This window comes from Mastomys coucha, unplaced genomic scaffold (genome assembly GCF_008632895.1).
Source record: "Mastomys coucha isolate ucsf_1 unplaced genomic scaffold, UCSF_Mcou_1 pScaffold22, whole genome shotgun sequence".
Lineage (NCBI taxonomy): Eukaryota > Metazoa > Chordata > Mammalia > Rodentia > Muridae > Mastomys > Mastomys coucha.
In genome coordinates, this window is record NW_022196905.1 from 123,699,037 (window position 1) to 123,707,749 (window position 8,713).

The 8,713-nt window shown below is 45.4% G+C and overlaps 1 long non-coding RNA gene across 2 annotated transcripts; it reads right to left on the reverse strand.

Moving 5' to 3' along the window:
- Positions 1-8,307, reverse strand: LOC116068486. Of its 2 annotated transcripts, none has more exons than XR_004109600.1 (3): positions 8,203-8,307; positions 2,585-2,778; positions 1-47 (listed from the first exon to the last, which is right to left on the reverse strand). It is a non-coding gene; the product is annotated as an uncharacterized LOC116068486 (long non-coding RNA). The 2 variants fall into 2 exon arrangements; XR_004109601.1 differs by lacking the exon at positions 8,203-8,307 and adding an exon at positions 3,700-3,738.
- Positions 8,308-8,713: the final 406 nt, after the last annotated feature.

Below are 8,713 nucleotides of genomic sequence, written 5' to 3' on the forward strand. Positions count from 1 at the left end.
GAGCTGCAGGTGCTCTTCTGGGAGCAGCCCTCATCTGAGGGGCCCGGCTAGAAAAGAACAAAACTCATTAGTTCCCAGACAAATGGCTTTGGAATCTACTGAAGAGACCGAACAGGCCAGGTTCAGAGGCACATACCTGGAAGAACCAGGTCAGGGCCGTCCTCAGCCATACAGTGACTTATTTCCACCTTATCTATTTTCAAATTCATAGCCTCTTTTTTCATTATTTTTCTTACATAACCTGCCACAGTCTATACATTACTTGTATGTTTTCAGGGCTAACCACTTGGTGTGCTCTGAACGGGGAAGACTTTCTCTGCTTCCTACTCTCAGCACTCCTTGGTTGCTGTAGTCTTTATGTAGGGCTGAGGTCTGTGGGCTTTTCACTACACAGCACAGTACAGATGGCTACTCTCATCCTTGCTCTATACAGTGATTTTAAGGCTAACAAAACCCTTGTCTCAAAATTGTGAGCAAAGCTGGGCGTGGTAGTCCACACTTTAACCCCAGCACTCAGGAAGCAGTCAGGTAGAATCTCAGGTCCAGGCCATCTGATACCTCTGGCTTTCCAAGGCTCTAGTGCCCATTCAGTTGCATATACCCACTCACAGACAATTAAAGTTAGAAAGTTCCCCCAAGGATTTATTTAAATGACAGATAGACCTCTCCAGTTCCAAGGCATTAGGAGCTACAGAATAAGCAAATAGCTTTAATTTTATTAGTCTATCAGTATCAGAAATACCAGACAGGTATTACCATAAAGTATTAAAAATTTAGGACCATCAAGGACTAACCTAGTGAACATCTGAATTAAGATTTAGAGCTGGAGAGGGGACAGGCGGTTATTGAAAGGACTGTAGAAGGATGCCTGACACCCTGAGGTTGACTCCTGGAACCCACAAGATAGAAATAACCAATTCCTATAAAGTGCCCTTGGACCTTCACACAGATATCAAGGTTCTCAGCACACACAGGCACAAATACACTGGCAGGCCCAGCTATTCAGTGAGTGAACAAGACTAAGAAGAAGGATTTAGGACCAGTGTTGACAATGGAGAAAGACAGTCACAAGTCAACAAAATCTAAAAATCATGAGGCGATGTTAGGAATGTAGTCCAATGCCTTCATTTTACCCAGTTAGAAAGGGTTAAGTCCCCTGAATAAAGTATGGTAGCCCATACCTCAGGAGGCACCAGGGCCACAGTGAAAGCCCCTTTCAAGGAAACAAACTGCCACTCCAATTCAAAGAGAAAAAGTTAGGGAAAGTGACCTGCCTGAACTGAAGCTTTGACTAATTCTTTTGGGTTCGGGACAGGGGTCTCTCCATGGATAGCCTTGCTAGCCTAACTGATGGAGAAAGATGCAGAGTAGATGAGGCACAGCTAGGAAGTGCAGTCCCGAGCTTCACTCCCAGCATAAGCACAATTTCTAGTTCTCTACGATTTTTTAAAAAAGATTTATTTATTTTATATGTAAGTACACCGTAGCTGTCTTCAGAGAAACCAGAAGGTGTCAGATCTCATTATGGATGGTGATTTGAACTCAGGACCTTCGGAAGAGCAGTCAGTGCTCTACCTGCTGAGCCACCTCTCCAGCCCTGTTTTCTACGATTTTATTACCCCAAAGTGGGACCTCCGGAATCTGGATGGGGTGACAAATATCCTATTTGATTTTACGTCGGCCAGCAAGATATCTCAATAGATCGTTTACCACAAAATGGTAGACATCTTGGACTCAAGTGGTGGAAAGACAGAACTTTAAATTCTCGGCTCTCCACACACAACTGGTAACATTCTTTCTTCTTTCTTTTTTAAAGATTTATTAATTTATTCTATGTAAGTACACTGCAGCTGTCTTCAGACACTCCAGAAGAGGGAGTCAGATCTGTGAGCGGCCATGTGGTTGCTGGGATTTAACTCAGGACATTCGGAAGAGCAGTCAGTGCCCTTAACCACTGAGCCATCTCTCCAGCTCCCTTTCTTTTTTCTTTTTCTAATAAAAAATAGCCGGGCAGTGGTGGCGCAGGCCTTTAATCCCAGCACTTGGGAGGCAGAGGCAGGCAGATTTCGAGTTCAAGGCCAGCCTGGTCTACAGAGTGAGTTCCAGGTCAGCCAAGGTGACACAGCGAAACCCTGTCTCGAAAAAAACAAACAAATCAAAAAAAAGGAAGAAAGGAAGAAAGAAAGAAAGAAATAGATCTCTAAAGCCTGCAATCCCAGCCCTAGGGAAGGAAGTGGAGTCAGGAAAATCAAGGAAGGCCAGCCAGGCCTTATGAAGTTCAAGGCTGGGAAACTCAAAAACGCAGCAAGTAGAACCCCTCCCCCGCAAATGTTTCCTTTGTATCTCTCTTTCCCAGACTCTTCGTAGGCTACGCCCTCTATCGCCGTTCCCCGAACCAGTCTAGGGAAAAGGTCACGCTTCAGAGTGCACTGGACGTGTCCCCGTTCTCTCGGCGTCCTCCCAGCAGCGGATCCCTTCCCGACGACTCGCTCCGTCTCACCACCCGTCGCCTCCGCAGCAGCCCTCAAGCTACAGAATTTCGCCCTGTCCGCCCGCGCCCTGTTCCCAGCCCCGAGGGTCTCACCTGGCCGGGGGAGACACCCGGGAGGTGCGGCTTCGGCTTCCACGCGGCATCCTAACTGCTTCTACTCTCGGCGTTCAGCGAAGACAAACTGCGAAACGCCCAGAAGCGTCCAAGCAATTTCTACCAAGGAGAGAGGAAGACTGGAGGCGGCACCTCACTGGGCAGCCAATGAGGACGCAGGAGAGGCTCGCGTGCTAAAGGTGATTGGGAGAAGACGTCGTCAGTAACGGGCAAGGCCTTGGCTCGGCGTCCTACGCCCGGAAGTTACGAAGTTGACAAGGAGGAGCTGAGGCTAACCGGAAGTTCCTGGGGTTGCACGCTCAAATCTTGCCCTCCGACTTAATGGTGGAGGTTTGGTTTTTGCCTCCGATGGCCGGCTGGCTTCCTCCACAACCTGGCTGACCTTGATCTTCAGTTTCTCCTGCCTCAACCTCTCAAGTAAACTGGATTAGGGGTTTCCTGCTCTTGGACTGTTTACTTAACCCGTCTCTGTTTTGTTTTCAGGACAATGCCTTAGGTAACGGATGTTGGCCTGAATCTGGCTGTTCTCACATCTCAGCCTCCTAGTACTGGTCATGCAGGAAAAACTCGTAAATTTTCTGTTATAAAGGATTTACTAAACCGGGCAGTGATGGCTCAACGCCTTTAATCCTAGCACTTGGGAGGCGGGCGAATTTCTGAGTTCGAGGCCAGCCTGGATTACAGAGAGAGTTCCAAGACAGCCAGGGCTATACAGAGAAACCCTGTTTCGAAAAACAAACAAACAAAAAAACAGTGTGTCTCTGTGTAGCTCTGGCTATCCTGGAACTTGCTCTGTAGACCAACCTCAGAGATATGCCTGCCTCTACCTCCTGCGTCCTGGGAATAAAGGCATGAATCATCATACCCAACTTCATAATTAATTTCTTAATCCTAAAAATATGAAATAGAGAAGCAACTGAAGAAGATGCCATACATGAAAAATCTATACACATATGCATAGATTATAAGTTGTAGGCTTGTATTTTTTCAAAATCTTTAATAAGTGTACATAAATGCTTTAACCTCCCTTCTAGCCCACCACCCACCAGAGTTAGTGGAAAGGAAAGATTAACAGGGCAAAAGAGAATGTGGACCTGTTTAGAAATAGTTCTTTAGGGTGACTCAGCAGTTCAGTTCATCCAAGTCAACAGCAGTAGCTTGATCCACTTGCAAACACCATTCATGAATCAGCAATGGCAGTGTGATCCAGAAGAAACTGAGAGACTCTGCCAATCGGCCCTATTCTGGGGAAGCATCAAGAAGCTGCTAAAGCACCACCCGAATTACTTTGGTGCGTTCCTGTCTACAGTCACAACAATGACCATCAGCACAGAGTGGCAAGGTGAACACCAATACCAGATACCCCCATTCGCTGTCTGTTGGATTGTATTTTATTCTCTTTGCAAACATCACATGTGCTCTCAAGCATCTGCTCTGGGAAAACGTCACATACCCTTTTTCCCAGGCTGCTTCCAGAAAGACATCACATGTCTGTTCTCAGCAAAACATCCTCCCATGTGTCTGCCACAGCAAAAACATCTTTGCATAAGACTGTTTCCAGAGGGCTGGTGAGATGGCTCAGCGGGTAAGAGCACTGACTGCTCTTCTGAAGGTCATGAGTTCAGAGCCCAGCAACCACATGGTGGTTCACAACCACTCAGAATGAGATCTGACGCCCTATTCTAGTGCGTCTAGCACATCTAAAGACAGCTACAGTGTACTTACTTATAATAGTAAAAAAAATCTTTGGGCAGGAGTGAGCAGGGACTACCAGGGCAAGCAGGTGACCTAAGTAGACTGGAGTGTGAAGAGGTCCTAAAAGTCAATTCCCAACAACTGGAGGAAGACTCACAACTATCTGTACAGAAAGTTTATATAAGTTTACATAATTTATATAAGACATAAATATATCTTATAAAGATAAATATATCTATAAAAAAAGATATCACATAACAAATTAGACAGCATAACCCCCACTTCCGTTGAAAAGACTGTTTCCAGAAAAACATCACACGACACAACTGAATCTCCAAAGGGATCAGGAATTTCCACTTCAACATATAAGTCCAACAAACTAGAGTTCACCTGCCACTCCACTGGAGAAGCTGCACCGACACAAGGGCAGATTATTGGGCTGCGAATTGCTCAACAATATGTAATAGTCTGTTGAATTTCTCTTTTTGCTTTTGTTTGTTTTTTTCTTTTTGATTTTTTTTGAGACGGGGTTTCTCTGTGTAGCCTTGGCTGTCCTAGAACTCACTCTGTAGACCAGGCTGGCCTTGTACTCAGAAATCCGCCTGCCTCTGCCTCCCAAGTGCTGGGATTAAAGGCATGCGTCACCACCGCCCAGTGAGTGTAGCCCCTTAACTTTTAGTTAAGATTTCTGAGCTTTAAGATTGTTCCTACTTTTTTGTAGCTGTCATTGACTGTTAGTACAATTGTCCTCTGGTTAACAATTACACTCCAATTTGCTTTAGGATCTGATCTTGACTGTCGTTTTCACTAGGAGAATGGAAGGTACACCTGTCATAGGAAATACCTTAATCTTACTTTGTAAGGCCAGAGACTGGTCCCACCTACCAGGTCCCAGTATTTGCTGAAGGAAGAATAACAAACCGTTTTTACCCAAATGGAAGGAGGGCAAGTGGGATGGACTAATTTGACTGACTAGTCTCAGGGTAAGTATACAGACATCAACATGATTAACTATTCTTTGATAAAATCTGATAATGCAAATTACAAATGTATTGTATTAGGATAACCATACAGATCTCAGCATGATTATTCTTTGACAAAAATATAATAGAAATTACAAATGTATTTAGATAAAAAAAGGGAAAACAGGGCTCCCAGTCACTTCCATTGAAATTAACATATCTACACTGCCACTGTCTACTGATAATTGATTTGATTCCAAGCTGACACTAGCATCAGTATCCCCATGTGGGATCTCCAAAGATGATTCTTCAGTTCCTGGGTTCCTGAAAACACACACACACACACACACACACACACACACACACACACACACAAACCCTGGACTGAATAGAAATCACACATAGGGCTGTGGTTAAGAGCACTGACTGCTCTTCTAGAGGTTCTGAGTTCAATTCCCAGCAAACACATGGTGACTCACAATCATTTGTAATGGGATCCAATGCCCTCTTCTGGTGTATCTAAAGGCAGCTACAGTGAACACATATAAATAAAATAAATAACTCTTTAAACACAGCTACAGCCAGGCGATGGTGGTGCACCCAGAACTTGAGAGGCAGAGACAGGCAGATTTCTGTGTTCGAGGCCACCCTGGTCTACAGAGTGAGTTCTAGGACAGCCAGAGCTACACAGAGAAACCCTGTCTCGAAAAAACCAAACCAAACCAAACCAAACAAAACAAAAAACAACAAAAACCAGCTACAGTGTACTCATATACATAAAATAAATAAATAAAATCATTGAAAAAAGAAGTCAGTGAAACATAACAGTATGCCAACCTAACAGGGAACTCAATGAAACATGCCCTCATACATATTTCCAAGGTTAGAGCCAATATCCTTCTAAACGTCTTTTTCCTTCACTGCCTAGGCTTTGATTGTACTGATGTCCCTCCCCACTGCAGCAGTACTTCCAATCATGCACTCCCCAAGGGAAAAATGCTTCCCCCATGGGGTGGATTTTTATCTTTGAGAATAACACTTCTCCTGCTCCCACCATGTGTTATAAGGGCATATGTGGAATGGAAGAATCACATCTATTTTATTCAAAAAGTCTCTAAAGTCTTTTTAATAGGATTAAGAGGTCAGGGAGCTCAAACTGTGGAGGTTGCCTACATCTGCTAGACCCCACCTCAGTAGCAGTCACAACCTGCCTCTCATTGGTTGTGGGGGTGGAAAGAGAGATTTCTAAAATAGCTGGCTCACTAGCTAAATACTATATAGGAAATATATTAACAGAAATTACATGAGAAATTAGAGTTAAGAATGACAATCCCACAAAATAGAGGTACCATAGTCTTCCTGCTGCTCAAGCAAAATCATGGATGTCAACAATTCCCTGAAATGTATAAACATATCAGACTTCTCCAACACTGTACAGGCTAGTTTTGTGTGTCAACTTGACACAGGCTGGAGTTATCACAGAAGGGAGCTTCAGTTGGGGAAGTGCCTCCATGAGGTCCAGTTGTGGGGCATTTTCTCAATTAGTGATCAAGGGGGTAGAGCCCCTTGTGGGTGGTGCCATCCCTGGGCTGGAGGTCTTAGGCTCTATAAGACAGGCTGAGCAAGCCAGGAGAAGCAAACCAGCAAGGAACATCTCTCTCCATGGCCTCTGTATCAGCTCCTGCTTCCTGACCTGCTTGAGTTCCAGTCCTGACTTCCTCTGGTGATCAACAGCCATGTGGAAGTAAGCTGAATAAACCCTTTCCTCCCCAACTTGCTTTCATGGTCATGATATTTGTTCAGGAATAGAAACCCTGACTAAGACAAACACCATCGATAACTTACACTGCGAAATAATATCTCCAAGGCACAGGTCGATTGGCCCTCCAGGCTAAGTGGTTCTCTCCCTTCATTGGCCCCCGGATGGTTCTCCTATTAATCATATTTGAGCTCTGTGTTTTTGGTGCATTATTAACCTTGTCATCCTCCAGATCTTCAATACCAGAATCCTGTCCCCCCTACTACACCATCAAGCAATGCTTGCTCTCTTGTCAAAGATTTGAAACAGGCCAAGATGAGACTGTGAGACCAAAATAGCATCATACACTGCAAATCAAGGGGTACATTGTATCAAGTCCACATACCTTCGAAATTAAGGATCACATTATATTAAGTGCCCATACCTTGCAAACTAAGGAACCCAGTGTGTTAAGCCTATACTTTACGAAACTAGGTTTCTACTTAAGTTTGTTTCTTAAATCTGATATAATCTGCAAAAATAAAAAAAAAAAAAGTGACCTCATTTATATGATGTATATCCTTGTCTTCCTATTTCTTTGTATTTTTCTAACAGTCTCTAACAGTCAATACTCTGGCGCCTGTAAACATGCTTATAGTAGTTTTCGTTCTTTCTTTTTGGTTTTTCGAGACAGGGTTTCTCTCCATAACCCTGGCTCTCCTGGAACTCTCTATAGACCGGGCTGGCCTCGAACTCAGAAATCTGCCTGTCTCTGCCTCCCAAGTGCTGGGACTAAAGGCATGCGCCGCCACTTCCCAGCCACACCTGTTTTCTATTAATCTTTTATCGCTCCCCCATAAAAGGAATCCCAAAAGGCCAGTCAGGGCCTGTTCTCTAAAAATCCCAATTTAGGATAAGACACCGAATATCCAGTCCCGGATGCACCTCTAAAATAAAACTTGCTTTTGATTAGACAATCATGAATTTAGTCTTCACGCAATTTTCAGGGTTAACAAGTGTTAACACAGTGGGCGTGGCAGCACATGCGGACAATCTCCCAATCCAGTTCATTTGAGATGCTGAGGCAGAAGGATCTCAAAATCAAAGGACAGCCTGGTAGTGGAGGAAGCCAGTCGTCCATCGGAAGAAAAAAACCTAACCATACATCCCCAGAATCCAAGGACAAGATTTGAGGGAGCAACCTCAGGAACTTCATGTTAGCTACAGCGCCTCGTCGCCAAGCAACTTCCCTGCGTGGTACGCAGCGGCAAGACATTGCCCATTACTGATGTCTGGTTCGTCCAATGGCTTTCAGCGCTCGTGCTTCTGCTGGGCTCTAATTGGCTACGCGCTGGAGGCCCCGCCTTCCACCTTCCTCCCGCCTTGTTGGACGCCCGTGGGCGTTCCCGAGTTTGTTGTGTCTGGAAGCTGAACACACCGGTACCTAGGATGCCACGTGGAAGCAGAATCCGCACTTCCCGGGTGTCTCCTCCGGCCGGGTGAGACCCTCGGGGCTGGGGACAGGGCGCGGGCGGCCAGGGCGACGTTCGTAGCTTGGGGGCTGCGAAGGCGACGGATGGTGAGACGAAGCGAGCGGTCGGGAAGGGATCCGCTGCTGGCGAGGACTCCCAGAGAACGGGACACGTCCAGTGCACTTCTGGAGAGGACTCTGAAATGAGACCTTTTCCCTAGACTGGTCGGGGGGGGGGGGGG